The 19,354-nt window shown below is 42.0% G+C and overlaps 2 protein-coding genes and 1 long non-coding RNA gene across 5 annotated transcripts in view; 2 read left to right on the top strand and 1 right to left on the bottom strand.

Annotated features, from left to right (window-relative positions):
- LINS1 (lines homolog 1) overlaps positions 1–2,899 on the bottom strand; it is a 24,724-nt gene extending 21,825 nt beyond the window's left edge. Inside the window, exons 1-2 of the mRNA XM_070763504.1 lie at positions 2,533–2,899; positions 1,077–1,141 (exon numbers count right to left, since the gene is read on the bottom strand). The gene's annotated coding sequence lies outside the window, so the exon portion shown is untranslated. The remainder of the gene's footprint in view (positions 1–1,076; positions 1,142–2,532) is intronic.
- LOC139173554 (uncharacterized) lies at positions 2,636–15,513 on the top strand. Its single transcript, XR_011560043.1, has 4 exons — positions 2,636–3,308; positions 11,480–11,568; positions 14,571–14,660; positions 15,495–15,513. It is a non-coding gene; the product is annotated as an uncharacterized lncRNA (long non-coding RNA).
- A 6-nt stretch (positions 15,514–15,519) lies between these two features.
- ASB7 (ankyrin repeat and SOCS box containing 7) overlaps positions 15,520–19,354 on the top strand; it is a 28,923-nt gene continuing 25,088 nt past the window's right edge. For all 3 annotated transcript variants that reach the window (XM_070763508.1, XM_070763506.1, XM_070763507.1), the window contains exon 1: positions 15,520–15,609. The gene's annotated coding sequence lies outside the window, so the exon portion shown is untranslated. The remainder of the gene's footprint in view (positions 15,610–19,354) is intronic.

Genomic DNA, 19,354 nt, shown 5'->3' on the forward strand with positions numbered 1-19,354 from the left:
TTATGACCACAATTGAGCCCAATATTTCTCCAGTTAAGCGAGATGCTTCTTAAGTGGATTTTGCCCCATTATACGGCCTTTCTGGCCACAGTTGTGAAGTGAACCACAGTAATCAATAAGTTAGGAACACGGTTGTTAAGTGAATCTAGTTTCCCCATGGAGTTTGTCACTAAAGGGAATCACATGACCTTGGGATGCTGCAACCGTCATAAATATGAATCAGTTGTCAATCATCCAAATTTTGATCACGTGACCAGTGGTGCGAGTCATAAGTGTAAAAAAGTCACTTTTTTCAGTGCCATTGCAACTTTTAGTCACTAAATGAACTGTTGCAAGTGGAGGACCTGTATCATAGATAAGTATAAGATGATATATTATGGGCGTAGGTAACAGAGATATGAACGCTTCTTCTCTCTAAGGTACCCTACCTTTTCATTCTTCTCGGCTACGTTCCAAGATATGAGTGGGGGTGGGGGAAGGGGGTCGTATTTCTAGGACAGATGATTTGCAAAATAACAACAACAACAATAATATCTAGGATGCTGGCAGCAACCCATATCAACCATTAGTCAGTGTATTTGTGACACATTTTTAAAAGTTCAGTTGATTGAATTTCATGTTTAATGAATAAAAGATAATAACAATAACAACAATAATTTTGTGATATTGTACAAAATTCAGCATATCAATCTCGTTTGCTGTGTATTACTGTTTTCTGTGATTCAAATAATAATGATTTTAATAATAAGTTGCAAAGCAAATGAACATCAGGCTACTGTATAGACTTTAGCTGACATTTCAGAAACATTAGGGGTCATTGAACAAACTGAATCAGAAGAAAATGTGGAAATTTTTCAAGACAATGAAGAGGAGCTAGAACTTCATGTCTTTGTCGAAAAACCAGGAACACTGATAGACAACAAGGTAATAAGAACTGAAGGATAAACCTATAGCCCATGCTGCATCAAATGCAGTAAAAAGGCGGCTTCCAACTTTGAAAACTGTGCCTAGAAAATGACTTGAACCACTGATGAAGGATGTGATATACTGTACGCACTATAGTACAGCCAGCTTACCTATAGTACAGCAGTTACAGTAACAGAAGAGCTCCTGCAGCCATTGCAGCCTCCTAGAAAATCGACTGGAAAACAAAAATGGAAGATCAGGTTGGAGTTGAAAATCAAAATGTTTACAAGCAACTTCAAGAGTATGAAAGGGAAAAAACCCTGAAGAATGAGAACATCAAACAATACTTGATCAGAAAGCACTAGCTGGACACCAGAAAAACTGAAGAAGCTCTAGAAATTGTGAAAGAACAAATTACACCAACAGCCAGAAAAAATCAAAAGATATGAAGCCAGAATCATCCAGTACAAAAAATTAGACCAGTGGTTCTCAACCTATCTAATGTCATGACTGCTTAATACAGTTCTTCCTGTTGTGGTTACTCCCAACCATAAGTCTTGTGCCAATTCTCCCAACAGAGCTTTAAGCTGATTGGCAAGAAGGTCAGAGGGACACCCCCACTGTCAACGCCTGATTGGTCGGATTGTAAAAATATGTTCCAAGGCACCAGAATAGAAGCTTTAGTTCCTAACCCCATGGGAAATCTGTCTTTCCCCATGTTCTTAGGCAACCCTGTGAAATGGTGCTTCAATCCCCAAAGGGGCCCCAACCCCCAGGTTAAGAACCAGTGAACTAGACCAAAGGCTAAGAAAACTGCAACAACTGCATTTTGGAAAGAGCTTTGAGAAAATGAGAAGGACTATTGTATTTCAATGTACATTGTCTTTTTATATGTTATAAACTGCCCTGAGTCCTTGGAGAGGGGTGGCATATAAATCTGATTAATAAATAAATACAACAAAAATGCTGGGTGGATAAAAGAGTCTGAGGGAAAATTCTGACAGAACAAAATGGAACAGATAGAATAGAGTAGAGTAGAATAGAAGAGGAATTTGTCTTTGGTGCAGATGCTCTCAGTGTACATAAAAGAAAAGATACATTTGTCAAGAATCATGAGGTAAAAACACTTAATGATTGTCTTAGGGGTCAAATAAGCAATGAAGAAACAATCAATATTAATATAAATGGTAAGGATACAAGCAGCAGGTTAAAGTCATAGAGTCAGAATGGAATGGAATAGAATACAGAATGGAATAGAATATAGAATATAATAAAATATAGAACAGAACGTAGAATAGAATAGAATTCTTTATTGGCCAAGTGTGATTGGACACACAAGGAATTTCTCTTTGGTGCAGATGCTCTCAGTACATAAAAGAAAAAGATACATTTGTCAAGAATCATGAGGTAAAAACACTTAATGATTGTCACAGGGGTCAAATAAGCAATGAAGAAACAATCGATATTAATAAAAATCTTAAGGATACAAGCAACAAGTTACAGTCCTATATATATAAGTGGGAGGAGATGGGTGATAAGAATGATGGGGAAAAATTAGTACTAATAATATGGAAATAACAACTGAAATGAGGAATCGAGTGAAGGAAGGAAAGAACAGGACATCACCTGGCAGTGATAATAACCCCTTGACAGCCGTTATCAGTCAGGCTATCCCTGCCCGGCTAATCGCTACTTCCGGTGGGATCATAGAAGTAAAGCTTTACAACTTCCGGCACAAGGAAGGCATGGAAGCTGTCTTCTCCGGTCAGCGGCGGTGTGTTGTTTGCGTATTGGGAGGGGGCAGCAGAAACAGGAGGAAGTCGGTCGGCGTCGTTCTGCCCACCCGCGACTCTATGGTCAAGGCTCCTTTCTGTTTTCCCGGAGAGAAGCAAAAGTTGTCGAGACCGGGGCCGGAAGTGTCTCTGGTTGAGGGGCGGGAGGAGGGGGAACGGAGGACTCGTCTCGTCCCCCTTTCGGGAGAGCCGAGGAGAAAGAGAGACGCCAAGAAGAGGAGGAGGAGGAAACGCCAGGAGGGAGGCGGGGAGAGGCGGGGCCTTTCCCCGCCCTCTCTGTGTCGACGCCCAATCGGGAGCGGCGGTGGGCGGCGGCCTGGCGGCGAGCGCGCCCGCTGATTGGCCGCGCGCCGGGGTCAGCCCAGGCCCGCTGACCCCCGGGACTGAGGAGCGGAGGTGACTCCTACTCCATCAGTCAGTCAAGTCAGTCAGTCAGGGCAAAGTGGTTGCCTTCCTCCGGCGGACGGTCCATCGGCGTATTGGGCGGCCCTCAACTTTCCCTCGGTTTCCCGGCAGAGGTGAAAGGAAGCGCCCGGAAAGCCCCTCGCGGCCGGGCCGGGCCGAGCCCTAAAGCGAAAACAGAGATTGAGAGAAACCGAAGACAGACAGGTAACGGCCGGCGGGGAGGGAGGGGCTTAGCGAGGTCCCGCCCCATAACAACAGGCGGGGGGGGGGGGAATGAGGGAGACACCACGACTCTGGGAGGGGGCGACTCCCCCCTCTGTCGTGGCCGGGAGGGGGAGCTCCCCACCCGGGGAGTGGGCCGCCTGCACCAGGGCAAGGAAGGGAAGTTGCCCCTGATCCAGAGAGTGGGATCGACCCAATTGGGGTATTCTGTGTTTCCCAGTCTGGTGGACTTTTAAAGAAGAGTGGACTTCAATTCCCAGAATTCCCCAGCCAGCGACTCCACTCGACTTCTTGGGGCAGGGAGCTGGACTAGGAGACCACCAAGACCCCTTTCCAGCCATATGGAATTCTATGCTTGCTCCTATAGTCGATGCTTTAGACCAGTGTTTCTGGTGGACTTTTAAGAAGAGTGGACTTCAATTCCCAGAATTCTGGGAGTTGAAGTCCACTCAACTTCTTGGGGCAGGGGGCTGGACTAGAAGACCTCCGAGATCTCTTTCCAGCCCTATGGGATTCTATGCTTGCTCCTATAATCAATGCCTTAGACCAGGGGTAGGCAAAGGTGGCTCTTCTATGACATGAGGAGTTCCACTCCCAGAATTCCTGATCTACCACGATCGGCTCGGGAATTCTGGGAGTCGAAGTCCATAAGTCATAGAAGAGCGAACCTACCCCTGCCTTAGACCAGTGTTTCCCAATCTGATGGACTTTTAAGAAGAGTGGACTTCAACTCCCAGAATTCTACTTGCAAGATCATCCTAGCTCAGGAATTCTGGGAGTTGAAGTCCACATGTCATAGAAGAGCCAACATTGCCTACCCCTGGTCTAAGGCATCGAAAGACACCCTCCCTCACACACACACACACACACACACACACACACACACACACACACACACACACACAAAAGAATACATTGATGGATCTACAGGAGCAAGCATGAATCCCATAAGGCTGGAAGGGATTTTGGAGGTCTTCTAGTCCAGCCCCCTGCCCCAAGAAGTCCAACCTGATCTAACCTGGGGCACTCTGTTTCTTTTTTTGTTTTTATATCCAGTGGTTGCTGAGATTGAAACATAGCAAAAGAGGCTAAAATGGGGAGTTGGCAATTCCAGGGCGTAGTAACCCCGGAGTTGGAGATCGTGGGCTGAGTTGGGGGATGAGCTAGCCAGGACTTATGGGTGTTCAGGCTGGGAAGGACTAGGCTCATTTTGCAGCTTTTCTCTAGGGCAGTGGTTCTCAACTTGGGGATCGGGATAAAATGACCATTTCACAGGGGTCGCCTGAGACATGGGAAAAGACAAATTTCCCCTTGGTGTTAGGAACCAAAGCTTCTATTCTGGTGCCTTGGAACATATTTTTACAATCCGACCAATCAGGCGTTTACAGTGGAGTGTCCCTCTAATCTTCCTTCCAAACATCTTAAAGCTCTTTTTGGAGAATTGGGGGGATGTCACCATAACATGAAGAACTGTATTAAGGGGTTGTGGCATTAGAAAGGTTGAGAGCCACTGCTCTAGGGGGAAGGATTGAAATGCGTGATGGCAGGGATTGTTCAGCATGTCCCATGGAGCCAGTGATGGAAGTTCTATGGAGATTCTCCATCATCCTGCTCAGGGTTGTCCCAAAGATGCTTTTCAGACTTTCCAGTTGCTCCTTGAATAGAATTCTTTATTGGCCAAGTGTGATTGGACACACAAGGAATTTGTCTCAGTGCATATGCTCTCAATGTACATAAAAGAAAAGGATATATTTATCAAGAATCATGAGGTACAACTCTTAATGATTGTCATAGGGGTCAAATAAGCATTGAAGAAACAATCAATATTAATAATTAATCAATAGCAACAGGTTACAATCATACAGTCCTAAGTGGGAGGAAAAGGTTGATAGGAATGATGAGAAAAACCTAGTAGAAATTGAAGTGCAGACTTAGTAAAACGTTTGACAGTGGTGAGGGAGTTATTTGTTTAGTAGAGTGATGGCATTCGGGAAAAACTGTTCTTGTGTCTAGTTGTCTTGGTGTGCAGTGCTCTGTAGCGACGTTTTGAGGGTAGGAGTTGAAACAGTTTGTGTCCAGGATGCGAGGGGTTAGTAAATATTTTCACTGCCCTCTTTTTGACTCGTGCAGTATACAGGTCCTCAATGGAAGGCAGGTTAGCAGCAATTGTTTTTTCTGCAGTTCTGATTCTCCTCTGAAGTCTGTGTTGGTCTTATTGGGTTTCAACACCAAACCAGACAGTTGTAGAGGTGCAGATGACAGACTCAATGATTCTTCTGTAGAACTGTATCAGCAGCTCCCTGGGCAGTTTGAGCTTCCTGAGTTGGCGCAGAAAGAATATTTGAGACAACAAAAAGCACCTTTGGGACAATCATGAGCTGGGTGACGGAGAATCTCCGTGAACATTGTCCCAGAGCATTTGGACTTCTTTGGGTTTTGTTTGAAAAAACGTTTCACTTCTCATCCAAGAAGCTTCTTCAAAACTGGGAAGAATAACTGAAGGGGGTGGGGGAGAAAAACACCTTTAGAACACAGCAACAGAGTCAAACAACAGATAGATCTGGAGCCTCGTTGCATTGTGTGGACCCAGGTTTAGGAGTCTCTTTCGACCTGCTGTGGGAATCTAGGGTATTGAATAAACCAGGGTAAAGCTAAGTATTGAGTGTCTTGGGGAGGAGGGCAGAGCAGATTAGCTCATGTTAAGTTGCATGTCTGCAAAATGCTAACCCAGGGTTATCTGAAGAGTGATTTTCCTGACTCACTTATCTGGGATCACCCAACATACTGAACTATGTTCATGCCTGACATGTTCAGGCAACCTTATTGTTTAGCACAACATTCTCCCTCCACCCCCATTCTCCAAAAACACCCATGGTAAAGCAGCACTTGCCTTAGTACCGATAACATAACTGTGCAGGCAGTTTTCATCTGGGTACATCCCAGTAAAAGACATTGAGTTTTAAATATTTCCAGATTGAACTCAAAACAGACGCGTTTTGGGCTTTCAATGATTCTGGAATGCTTGAGATAGTAGAGAACATTTCCACTAAGATTGGAAAGGCCATTTTGAACTGGGAGTAGCCATTTAAAACTGAAAACAGGACAATTTGTAGGGTAAATTTTATGTTTTGATGTATTGATTAAGGCATTGGGCTAGAAACACAGAGGTCCTGATTTTTAGTCCCATTTTAGGCACAAAACCAGCTGGTTGATTTTGGACCAGTCACTTTTTTTCAGCCTTAGCAAGGAGGCAATGGCAAACCACGCCTGAAAAAAACTTGTTAAGAAATAGGGATTTGTCCAAACAATTTCTGAGGATAAAACTCAATTGAATGGAAGAAAAAAAATAAACTTTTCCTCCATGGGTTTGTAAAGTAATAGAATATAAAGACCAGGAATAAGTTGGATATCATATAGTCCAAACTCTGCCCCAAACCCTGCTGTAGCATCTCTAACAACCATCCACTTTCTGTTCAAATACTTCCTGTGGCAGTGTGTTCTATTGTTGAAGAGCTCTTATCAGAAATTTATCCAAATGCCCAACTGAAGTCATCTTCTTAATTTAAGTCCATTGTGTTTTGTCCTCAGGAGCAACTGCAACAACCCTGCCCATTTTTCTACATAATTCTTCATACATTGGAGGACAACAATCTTGTATCAGGTTTCCACATTACACATAGCCATTGACTCCAATCATTCAATCCTTATTTCAGTTGCTCCACACTTAAGACTCAATTTGTTAATGTTATTCCTAAAATAATAATAATCATAATAATTTATTAGATTTGTATGCCGCTCCTCTCTGAAGACTCTATGCCCAGAACTGGATGCAATATTTTAAGTACGTTTGATCAACATTTCTTTGCTTAGCACCTTTTTTCCTGAATTAATCCTGTTTAACACCTCGTAAATTAATCCTTTTGCTGGATTAATTTATTTGTATGGGTTTGCATGGTGCTTTAAATTATAAACAAATCAAGTAGTCTATATAACATGGTAAACACATACATATTCAAAACGATTAAGGGTTAAATTAACCATACATAACATCTTATGGAAATGTAACTGCTTAGTTTGGAAATGACTGTAATGCCTCTTATTTTATTTTTTTATTTATTACTTGGATTTGTATGCCGCCCCTCTCCGAAGACTCTTGTTTTTAAGGGTTTTTTTTTTCAAGTTTTGTGACCCATTAATAAAATATATTGTGCAAGTATTCTGATGAGGTGTGGCCATTAAAATGCTGCAGCGTTCTTTGAAATACATTTTCTAAGTTATACCTCAGGATTTTCTCAACAATTATAAAAACAAATGGTCAACCTCAGAAAGTAAAAAAGATTTTGTTCACATTCTCTACATGCAAATTTAAAATGGTAGTTGCAGATTTCTTTTTCTTCTGATAATGTGTGGGGAGGGAAGGTATGAAGGACATCCACTTGGTTTCTGTTGCTTGGAGGAATACAATAGACAGAGCTAATTCTTTAAAAATATATAGAAGAAGGAATCATGAGGGTTAGAGGGGGGAGAATTAATGAAAACTTAACCATGGAAGTTTGGGAACATAATAGAATAGATTAAAAATGAACCATGCTGAATCAAAGCAAAGATCCATTTGATCCAGCACAGTGGCCAGTCAGATCCTTTGTCAAACCCTCTATCAGAATATGATTTAAGTTGCTTTCTCATACAGTACTTGTGTTCCCTGGCAACAGTGGTTCACACTAGTTGAGATGCTGAAGGTAATATATAACAATTCATTGAAATCTTTATCCTCCATGCACTTGTCTATTTTTGTAGCAGTCCGGATTGGCAGGAATCACTTTATCTTGTGATAACAAATTTCATTAGTTGGTAACATGCTGCATGGAATATCTCCTTTTATCTGATATGCAACTTTCACTTTTTCAGTTTTGTCAAATAACTTCAGGTTTAATATTAAGAGATTAGCGATGAGAGTTGGGGCTACTGATCCCAAAGTTGAGAAATTGTTGAAAAGCGCACTTCTATTCTATTCTATTCTACTAGTTTTTCTCATCATTCCTATCATCCATTTCCTCCCATGTTGACTGTATGACTGTAACTTGTTGCGTATATCCTAAGATTTTTATTAATATTGCTTCTTCATTGCTTATTTGACCCCTATGACAATCATTAAGTGTTGTACCACATGATTCTTGACAAATGTATATTTATTTTATGTACGTTGAGAGCATATGCACCAAGACAAATTCCTTGTGTGTCCAATCACACTTGGCCAATAAAAAATTCTATTCTATTCTATTAAATCATGGCAAGTTTTTCATAGTTCACCTCTACCTCATGCCTATAAAGGGGAGAATGGCTTGAGCTGGGAGAGTGAAAGATTGCATGAAAAGGAGAGAACGTGGTTTATGTTGGCATCGTCAAGGTTTGGGTTGCAGGTGGGGAGGGTTAGGCCAGACAAGGAATAAGGGATGGAAACTCAATAAGGAGAGATTCAACCTGGAAATAAAGAGAAGTTTTCCGAGCGCGAGAACAACCAAGTTGTCTTCAGAAGTTGTGGGGGCTTCAAGAAGTGATTGGACTGACATCTGTCAGAAATGGTGTAGGGCAGTGATGGTGAACCTATGGCATGTGGGCCATAGGTGGCACGTGGAGCCATTTTGGCTGCCATGCGAGCCATTGCCCTAGCTCAGCTCCAGCATGCATGTGTGCACTGGCCAGCTGTTTTTCAGCTCACACAGAGGCTCTGGGAGGGCATTTTCGGCTTCTGCAGGGCCTCTGGGGGCATGGGGAGGGCGTTTTTGCCCTCCTTAGGCTCCCGGGAAGCCTGTAGAGCCTGGGAAGGGTGAAAAACAGGCCTACCAGGCCCACCAGAATTTGGGAAATCAGCTGTTGCTGGCCTCCAGAGGGCCTGTTCGGGGGCAGTGGAGTCAGTTTTCGCTCTTCCCAAGCATTGAGTTATGGGTGTGGGCACTTGTACAGGTGCGATAGTGTGTGCACAGATGCTTTCAGCACCCGAGGGGAAAAGTGTAGGGTCATTGGTGTAGGGTCTTCTGCTTGGGCAGCGGGGTGTGGGAGTTGGACTAGATCAAGGGTCACCAACCTTTCAGATCTTAGGGACTACTAAATTCATAATTTTAAATCCTGCTGCCCACTAATATGATCTGCCTAATGACCGGGTGGGTGGGCATGGCTAGGTGGGCATGTGACAGGGTGGGCATGGCCAACTCAGTTTCACTCCCATCAAGGGACACTTTGCCAGCCTCTACTCGCCACTCCCCTACCAGCTCCTTGGGGCCCCAACAGGAAGCAGTTATTAGAGCTAAGCATCGACCACAAGAAAGAATTGGCAAAACAGGTGGCTCAGTTCAAATTGGATTTGACTGAGAAGGAGGCTCAGTAGAAGTACCTCACTGAGGACTACGAGCATCGGCTTTCCAAGCAGAGGGAAGACCTGCAGGAGTGCAAGGCCAGGTACTGGCGCCTGGAGGCTCAGCAAGCTGAGATGGCCAGCCAGTTCCAGGTCATGATGCAGTCTCACTGGAACAAGGTCCTCCAGCTCTTCACCACCAGCGGCGCTTCCTTCCAGCCTTTGCTCAAAGCCCTGCACCAGAGGGCGGAAGAAGACAAGGATTCATTGCACGTATTCAGCCCAGGGGCCATAGTTTGAGGACCCCTGATTTAGTGCAATATAAAAGATGCAAATAATTTTTCTGCGAGCCACCAATATTTTCTCATGGGCCACCGGTTGATGACTGCTGTACTGGAAGCTCCTGGGTGGGGGGGGTACCTTATTCTGAAAAGGTAGCAACATCGATAACAAAACAAATAGTTGGAATGGCTAAGGAAGAAATACTCTACTTATAAGATGGAGGATGACGGGAAAAACCTGTATTGAATCTTCTCAAAAAGACTGCATTGGGGAGGCAGTAGAAGGTGTTGCTAACTGTTACCAAATCTAAGCTAGATTTAAAGAGATTGTCCATGATTTATGTAAGGGGAATGCTTTATTCACCAAAGTGCAGAGAATCGGGAGATGAAGGTTGCTGATATCTATGTTTAAAGCAGAGGGGATGATCTTCCTTAAAATGTATGATAAAGGATCCCATTATATAGTATATTTAACTTTGTGCATCACACCGAGTCACAATGTGGTTTAGTTTGATTTGGTTTAACTTAGCAGAGCCTGTGAATCCAGTGTTTGCCATTTATAAATCACATTTTATAGGTTGGAATATAATTCTTTATTGGCCAAGTGTGATTGGACACACAAGGAATTTGTCTTTGGTGCATATGGACATAAAAAGAAAAGGCCCATTTGTCAAGAATCATAAGTTACAACACTTAATGGTAGTCATAGGTTACTAAATAAGCAATCAAATCATACTAGGAAACAAAACAATATAAATAATAAAGATACAAGCAACAAGGTTATCATCATAAGTGGGAGGAGATAGGTAATAGGAAGGATGAGAAGAAGAATAGTAATACAGTCTTAATAGTTAATTTGACAGTGTTGTGAGAATTAGTTGTTCAGCAGAGAGATGATACTCGGAGAAAATTGTCCTTGTGTCTAGTTTTTCTGGGGTGCAGTGCCCTATAGCGTCAGTTTGAGGGTAGAAGCTGAAACTATGTCCAGGATGCTAAAGGGTCTGTAGATATTTTCACAGCCCTCTTTTTGACTTGTGCAGTGTACAGGTCCTCAGTGAAAGGCAGGTTGGGAGCAGTTGCTTTTTCTGCAGTTCTAATTATCCATTGAAGTCAATGTTTGTCTTGTTTGGTTGCAGAGCCAAACCAGACAGGTATAGAGATGCAGCTGACAGACTCTATAATTCCTATGTAGAATAATGTGTAAGGCAAGAAGGTTCCACAAACCATTAAAAATTGTGATGCCTAAATTAGTCATAATATTGAACTATTGGGAGAGGGAAGGACCCTCTCAAATTCCCATTCATTCACAGCAGTTTCTAAGTTTTTGGTCAACCCATCATCTTTCACCATAAATTATATCATGGGCTTGCTATTTGAAGAGAGTAATATTGGGGATCTGGGGCTGATAATATAAACTGCTCTGCGCTCCTTTTCGGACGATAAAGGAAAATGTAAAAAAAAGTAGAGACCTAAGGAAAGGCTCCTGTATCTATTGTAAATCTGTTTTGCTTGTTTTCCAGGCTCATGCTGCTACATAAGAAATTAGGAAACACTGAGTGCAAAAGAAAAACCAAGAAGCAAAAATGTAATAGAGGAACCTAGTATGCAGGTAACTGAACTAAAATTCTACTTTTTAAAAACATTTCACATTAGTCAGTAAGATTATTACAGGTGGTTCTGTTGGAAGTTACAAACAAGATGTGTCATTTTTATATTACGAAGCACAGAAGACATTCCGTACATTGGATTCAATGTAGCTTAGTTACCTTGATAAACTGTATTAACAGTCCGGTTTCTAAATCATTTGTCCTCTTTTGAGAATCAATTCCTTTGAATTAGATACACCGGCCCACTTTGGGTATCCGTGTTTTGGATTAATTAACTAAGAAACACACGAGATTTATACCCCAATTGATCCAGTCTTTTACTTCTCTTGCCCTGTGTATAGTTGACCCAGAAAAGGCTTCAACTGTTTCTATTGCAGATTAAGCTATGTTTTCTAGGATCCTAAAGTTTGCCATGATAACCAGATCACCTGCAATTTAGATGTTTTTTATTGAAAGTTTCACATAAGGCCTTAAAGGAAGAACATCACCAGAATATAGCATGTAGACTCTGCTTACTGAGCTGAGATACTGTATGTTTAAAGTAAACTTCCACCTTCAAGTCCTTGGATTTAAATGTTCTCTTTTCAGTCTATTTACAGTCGCAGAGTTCGATGTGTACCAGTCCCCGTTGATAGTTTTGCAGGGGAAAAGTTAGATACTGTTTTTGTTCAGTGAGGCTCAGTATGATTTCAGGGGCTGCTTGTGATTACAAGAATTTGAAAATATGTCACTGAGAAACAATTTGCAAGGTAAACAGCAAAGGGTGGAATATATTAGCCTTGATGGTATTCCTAAGGTGAAGTTCATTTTTAAGTTTTCCAAATGTGATGAGCTTTTAAAAACAGTTAACATTTATAGCCGAGTGATCAAATACATTTAAATGTTTATATTGCTTTTGTTATTTGAAGCCTTTATGACCTTTTAGATGGATATTTTTGCTTGTTCAAATTGCAATCTCTAGGTCAAATGTTTGCATTTTAAACTGGTTACATTACAACCATTTATGTGATTTTGAGAGCAAGTTTGGCTATTTTGTGATACTTTGGCAATAGCATTCATAATAAAAGAGCATTTTACCTTCCAAGTAGCTTGTAGAAGAGGGCAAATCTCATCTACTAAGAGATTTTATTGTGTTCACGTACTTCTAAAATGATCAAAAGCTATAAATTAGAATGAAGGTCTTAATTTATATATATGTTCAATGTGCCTTTTATAATAGAACCTGCATACTACTTTTCACTTGGTAAGCCATTCATTACTTCTATGCTGTACTGAAATGGGCATTTATACCCATTTTACAGTTGGTGAACAGAAACTGTATTTCTATGGTATACAGCATGGAATGTGGTTCGTTTGTTTTTGGCTTAGCACATTATGGAAATCAGACCATTATGATATGCAAGTGAAAAGGAAATGGGCACCATTGATTTGGGTCTGGGAAAGAAATCCTCCACTTCTATTTACTAGCTGTTTTCATTATGTCATTTCCTGAATGCAGTGCATAGCAACATAAAGCATTGTGTCTTAGTATCTTTATTAATTTCCTATCTTGTTTTCAGCTGCAATTATTGCAAGATTAAATTGGCATAAAAATGCTTTTTTGCTAAGAGAATTATGAAGCAATGCTAACTTTTTAAATTGGAGTATTTGGACTCCCCCCAAATCTGATTTGTCTTAACCACATATCCTGCACATTCTTCTTGTGACATTGGTTTTAAACAACTAAATGTTGCAAAATTGATTGTCCTGCTGTGGTCATATTCACACTGGTCAATTTTTCCTTTGTAACATTTGGTAATCAATGGACTTCAGTAACCCACATTTTATTCAATGAGATAAACCGGGAACAATAAATCCTGCAAAAAATATTGGAAGTGGTAAAACACAGTAAGCACACACTTTGCTAATGCATAGCTTGTTTTTTAGCGTTCTAAAATGATTACCCAAAACCATGGCAAACGACAGCAATTAGGCAAAGTAACTAAGTTCAGAGGCATTTAAAAACCATTATAAAATGTATTTGGTTTCTTTTGTTGTGCCAACTCAAGTATTATGATTAATCAACTATGGTTTGTGACAAGTCGTGATTTGGGAATTGGCTATTAGTGACTCATTCACCTAAACATTATAAAATGAATCATACCTTAGTGTAAGGTGTGAACCTCTCATTCTATTAGATGGACAATTTCCTGTGAGATACAGCTTCTTTAAAACTTGGTTTTATACAGAAAGATCTGAATACCCATAAAAAGAAATTGCATCCGATAGATCAGGGTCTGAAACCTTGGCAACCTTAAGATTTGTGGACTTCAACTCCCAGAATTCCTCAGCTTTGCTGGCTGAGGAATTCTGGGAGTTGAAGTCCGCACCTCTTAACGTTGGCAGCGTTGGAGACTCCTGCCATAGATGGCCATTTCCCTTGCTGAAAATGGGAAGCAAAGCAATGGACATTCACCTCCGTAACAAAACATCGATAGCATTAGGAGAAATGAATGGAAACCATTGGTGCTCCTTGAGAGAAATGAGCATCCAGAGAAAGAAAATAATAGGCTGCAGGTGGTGTAAAATACTGTGTCCTAAAATCTTTCAAGTGAACTCTGAAAGAGGACAACTCGGTATAGCGCCGTGATGGCAAACCTATGGGACATGTGCCAGAGGTGGCACACAGAGCGCACTCTGCTAGCACTTGCGCCGTCACCCCAGATCAGATCTCTGTGGCATTTCTTTCATGTGTTTCTGTTTCCCTGCAAATGACGAAACAGAAGCTCAAGAAAAAAAAAGATCTTACCTCTTGCCGGTGTTGGGATGCCCTGCCTCCCTCTGGCCAGCTGGTCTTCAGGTCTCTGTTGCGCATGTGTGTATGTCAGTGCATGCATGTGTGAATGTATTTATTATTTAATTGATTATTTATTTATTTATTTAAATATTAATGTATTAATATGATATTTTTATTCTATTATTATATAGTAAATTGTAATTGTAAATTTTACTATATTGATTGAAGCTTTATCACAGAAGGAGTAAACCTTCAAGTGAGGAATAATACGAAAGAAGAGAATGTTCTTGGCAGCTCTGCTGGTTGCTACATGGTCTGGTATGTAGTTGTCCTATATTCATTATAATCTTGTCCTTTTGGATTTATAAGCTTATTTAAATCTAAGAATGACATTGCCATTGCATAATCTTTTCCAATTAAATAACAATTCAATATGTACAATATAAAGAGCAGGAGTATCTTTCCTGTCCAAATAAATGTCTGAAAGAACTTTGGATATACAGTGGTGACCAGGTTCTTAAGTAGAAAAGTTTGTAAGAAGAAACAATTTTTCCCATAGGAATCAATGTAAAAGCAAATAATGCATGCGATTGGGGAAACCACAGGGAGGGTGGAGGCCCTGTTTCCTCCCAGGAGATTTCTAGAGAGGCCCCATGGAGGCTTCTCCCCGCCTTTTGCAGCCCTGTTTCTCCCCAGGAGATTCCTAGAGAGGCCCCATGGAGGCTTCTCCCTGCCTTTTCCAGTTACAGTTTCGGATGCTCAGGTTTGTAAGTGGAAAATGGTTCTTGAGAAGAGGCAAAAAAATATTGAGTACCCGGTTCTTATCTAGAAAATTTCATAAGTAGAGGCATTCTTAGGTGGAGGTACCACTGTATTTCCATGGTATATTATGAGAGGCTCCTTGTTCAGCTCTCCCTTATGCACATGAAAGGGTTCCTTAGGCCTTTACTGTTTGCTTGTTTGTAAGCACAGATCTGTGCTTATTTGTTTGCTCTTTTGGGTATTCCACCTGCTTTTCTGCCTTGCCTTGCCACTCTTTTACAAGTATCTTCATAAAAACCCATCCACAATTCTCCTTTTTCTTGCAATCCACACAGTAACTGAGGTTAGATGACCAATGTTTCTTGCTTCCTGCTTGCTTTGATCTAACAGACACCTTCTTCGTTTCAAGGAGAAACCATTTGCTTGCCGTATTATGCCTGCAGACAAAGTAATGTACGATGAAGACGGAAAACACAACGTACAAAAACTGACTTTTGCCTATAAGGTATATTTTTAATAGAGGACATTATTTATTCTTTGTGGAAAATGTTACTTGCATCTTACTAAGGAATTATCAGTGAAGTCATCTGGGAACAGTGTTCCCTACAAAGATAGTTTTATGAGTCAATGTCCAGTATTGGAGAGAAATATTATGAAATTGATTGACGGTGGCGCAGTGGTTAGAGTGCAGTGCTTCCAGCTACTTCTGCTGCCTGCCGGCTGCCTACAATTTGGCAGTTCAAATCTCACCAGGCTCAAGGTTGACTCGGCTTTCCATCCTTCCGAGGTCGGTAAAATGAGGAACCAGATTGTAGGGAAAAGATGCTGGCTCTGTAAACTGCTTGAAGAGAGCAGTAAAGTATTGTAAAGTAGTATACAGGTCTAAGTGCTATTGTTATTGCTATTTGCTTCTTTCCAGTAATAGTTTTTATAGAAAAGTAAAATTATTTAAGATAAAGGAGAGAGAGATCCTGTAATTGTCACCATTTTAAAAATGGGCAATAATAATTCATATTTTAAAAACATTTTAAAAGACTCAGATACAATTTGTATAGATAAATACAGCAGCACTTTGGTATAAGGATTAAAAGCAGTGGTCCCCAACGTTTTTTCCACCAGGGACCAGTTTCAGCAAGACAATTTTTCTATGGCCCAGTGGGGGCGGAAAGGGGCGTGGTTGGGGGTGGGATTAAGCATGGGGGTGCTGGTCCTCCCCGCCCCTCTTTCCCGCCATCGTCCTGTGGCCGGCAGAACCTGCCTCCCAAGCCCTCTTGCCCAGCGGGAGCTAAGCGCTGGAGAGAGGGGGTCAGGCTGGCCCTCCTGCCTCCCCCCAGCCAAAAACGCAAAAGCGCCCCGCGGCAGAAGCCAAAAGAGGCTTGAGCCTCTCGGTCCTTCCCGCCCCTCTGTCCCATCCATCGTCCTGTGGCCGGCAGAACCTGCCTCCCGAGGCCTCTTGCCCGGTGGGAGGCGAAGCGCTGGAGGGAGGGGGTGGCGGCATGAGGGCCGGCAGCTGCTGACTCCACGGACCGGTGCAACATGCCCCGCGGCCCGGTACTGGTCCGCGGCCCGGTGGTTGGGGACCCCTGGATTAAGGCACCCGACACAAATGTGGAAGACCAGAAGTTCTGATTGCCCCTGATAGCCATCCATTTGGGTGAATATGGGCCTATCCCCCTCTCAGCCTCTCAAACTGCTTCCAAAATTCTTGCCAAGAAGACTTCAGGGACTAATCCAGATAGTCACTAGGAATTCACACTGACTTGAAGATGTACCGTATTTTTGGACTATAAGACATACCTAAATTTTAAAGAGGAAAACAAAAAAAACCCCAATAGTTGGCCTCCCTATGCCTTTTGTTGGGACTTTCCAGCCATTTTTGTCTGTTTTTGAGGCTGGGGGTGGGGGGCATTTTTGAGACTTCTTTTGGCCTTTTTGGAGGCTTTTTTTTTTTTTTTGAGGCCATTTTCAAGGCTTTTTGGGAGGGCATTTTTGAGGCTCTTTTCGGGGTGTTTTTTTCAGGAAAGAAATGGCCTGAAAAACCTTCACAAATGCGATTTAAAAATCCTCAGAAACCACCACCCCCTCAAAAATGGACCAAAACAGCCTTGAAAACTGGTGGGAGAAAGCCTCATAAAAGAGCTGAAAAAGCCTCGAAAACGGGCTGTAAAAAGCCTTGAAAATGGGCCGGGGAAAAGCCTAAAAAACAGGGTGAAAAAATGCCCCAAAATGGGATGTGCAGAGACCACAAAATGGCCGGTAGGTGGACGGGGCTTCAGCAATATTCGATCTATAAGACACACAGACATTTTCACCCCTTTTTAGGAGATTAAAAAGTGCATCTTATAGTCTGAAATATACGGTATATTCTTTATCAGCGTAATCCTTGCAAAATGCATTTTTTTCTTGCTCCATTTAAATAGCAGACTTGTGTGTACAAGAAGCAAGAGGAACTGTTACGAATACATTCTTATAATTAATTGGAGATGGTCAGTTATTGGTTAGGCAGTCATATTTCATTGTTTCCAATTACAGATAGTCCTCGACGTATGGCCACAATTGAGCCCAAAATTTCTGTTGCTAAGCAAAACATTTGTTAAGTGAGTTGTGCCTCATTTTATGACCTTTCTTGCCACAGTTAAGTGACTCGCTGCAGTTGTTTAGTAACGCATCTTCCTCCATCGACTTTGCTGGTCGCTATATAGAATGCTGGTGAGACCACATTTGGAATACTGTGTTCAGTTCTGGAGACCTCACCTACAAAAAGATAGTGACAAAATTGAACGGGTCCAAAGACGGGCTACAAGAATGGTGGAAGGTCTTAAGCATAAAACGTATCAGGAAAGACTTAATGAACTCAATCTGTATAGTCTGGAGGACAGAAGGAAAAGGGGGGACATGATGGAAACATTTAAATATATTAAAGGGTTAAATAAGGTCCAGGAGGGGGAAGTGTTTTTAATAGGAAAGTAAACACAAGAACAAGGGGGCACAATCTGAGGTTAGTTGGGGGAAAGATCAAAAGCAACATGAGAAAATATTATTTTACTGAAAGAGTAGTAGATCCTTGGAACAAACTTCCAGCAGACGTGGTAGATAAATCCACAGTAACTGAATTTAAACATGCCTGGGATAAACATATATCCATCCTAAGATAAAATATAGAAAATAGTATAAGGGCAGACTAGATGGACCATGAGGTCTTTTTCTGCCGTCAAACTTCTATGTTTCTATGGTCGGAAGGCTGCACAATACTCCATGAACGACACCGCAGCTGTCATCAATATGAGTCAGTTGCCAGGTGTCTGAATGTGACCATGGGGTTTTTGCAACCGCTGTAAGTGTGAAAAAATGGTCACAAGTCAATCGGTGACTAAATGAATTGTTGTAAGTTGAGGATTGCTGGTGATATATGTGAAGGGGAAAAACACCTTCTTTTCCTTAGTTCCTTGGTGGTGGATTGCTCCTTTTGACTAGATCAGTGATGGTGCACTTTTTTCCTCGGATGCCGAAAGAGCGCGCATGTGCACTATCGCACATGCACGAGTGCTCACACCCAAAATTCAATGCCTGTGGAGAGTGAAAACAGCTTCCCCGCCCCCCGGAGGTCCTTTGCTGGCCGGAAACGGCCTGTTTCCCAACTTCTGGTCGGCCCCAGTAGGCTCATGTTTTACCCTCCCCAGGCTCCAACGGCTTCCCTGGAGCCAGAAGAGGGTAAAAACGACCTCCCCCCACCCCCTTGGAGGCTCTCTGAAAGCCAGAAACAACCTCCAAGAGCCTCTGCATGAGCCAAGAATCAGCTGGCTGGCACACACCTGCATGTTGGAGCTGAGCTAGGGCAAAGGCTCATGTGCCAGTAAATATGGCTCTGTGTGTCACCTGTGGCACCCGTGCCATAGGTTCGCCATCACTGGACTAGATCTTATGTTTTGTTTTGTCTCTTCCCTGCAAATCTGTTTTTAGCATGTTCCCCTGTGCCAAATATGAATTGAGCCTTGAGTTTGTTTATTTATTTATTTATTTATTGGATTTGTATGCCGCCCCTCTCCACAGACTCGGGGCGGCTAACAACAGTAATAAAACAGCATATAATAATAATCCAATACTAAAAATAGTTAAAAACCCATTATTATAAAAACCAAACATACATACAGATATACCATGCATAAAATTGTAGAGGCCTAGGGGGAAAGAGTATCTCAATTCCCCCATGCCTAGCGGCAGAGGTGGGTTTTAAGTTGTTACTCATATAT

Source organism: Erythrolamprus reginae, chromosome 10, assembly GCF_031021105.1.
Source record: "Erythrolamprus reginae isolate rEryReg1 chromosome 10, rEryReg1.hap1, whole genome shotgun sequence".
Classification (NCBI taxonomy): Eukaryota; Metazoa; Chordata; class Lepidosauria; order Squamata; family Dipsadidae; genus Erythrolamprus; species Erythrolamprus reginae.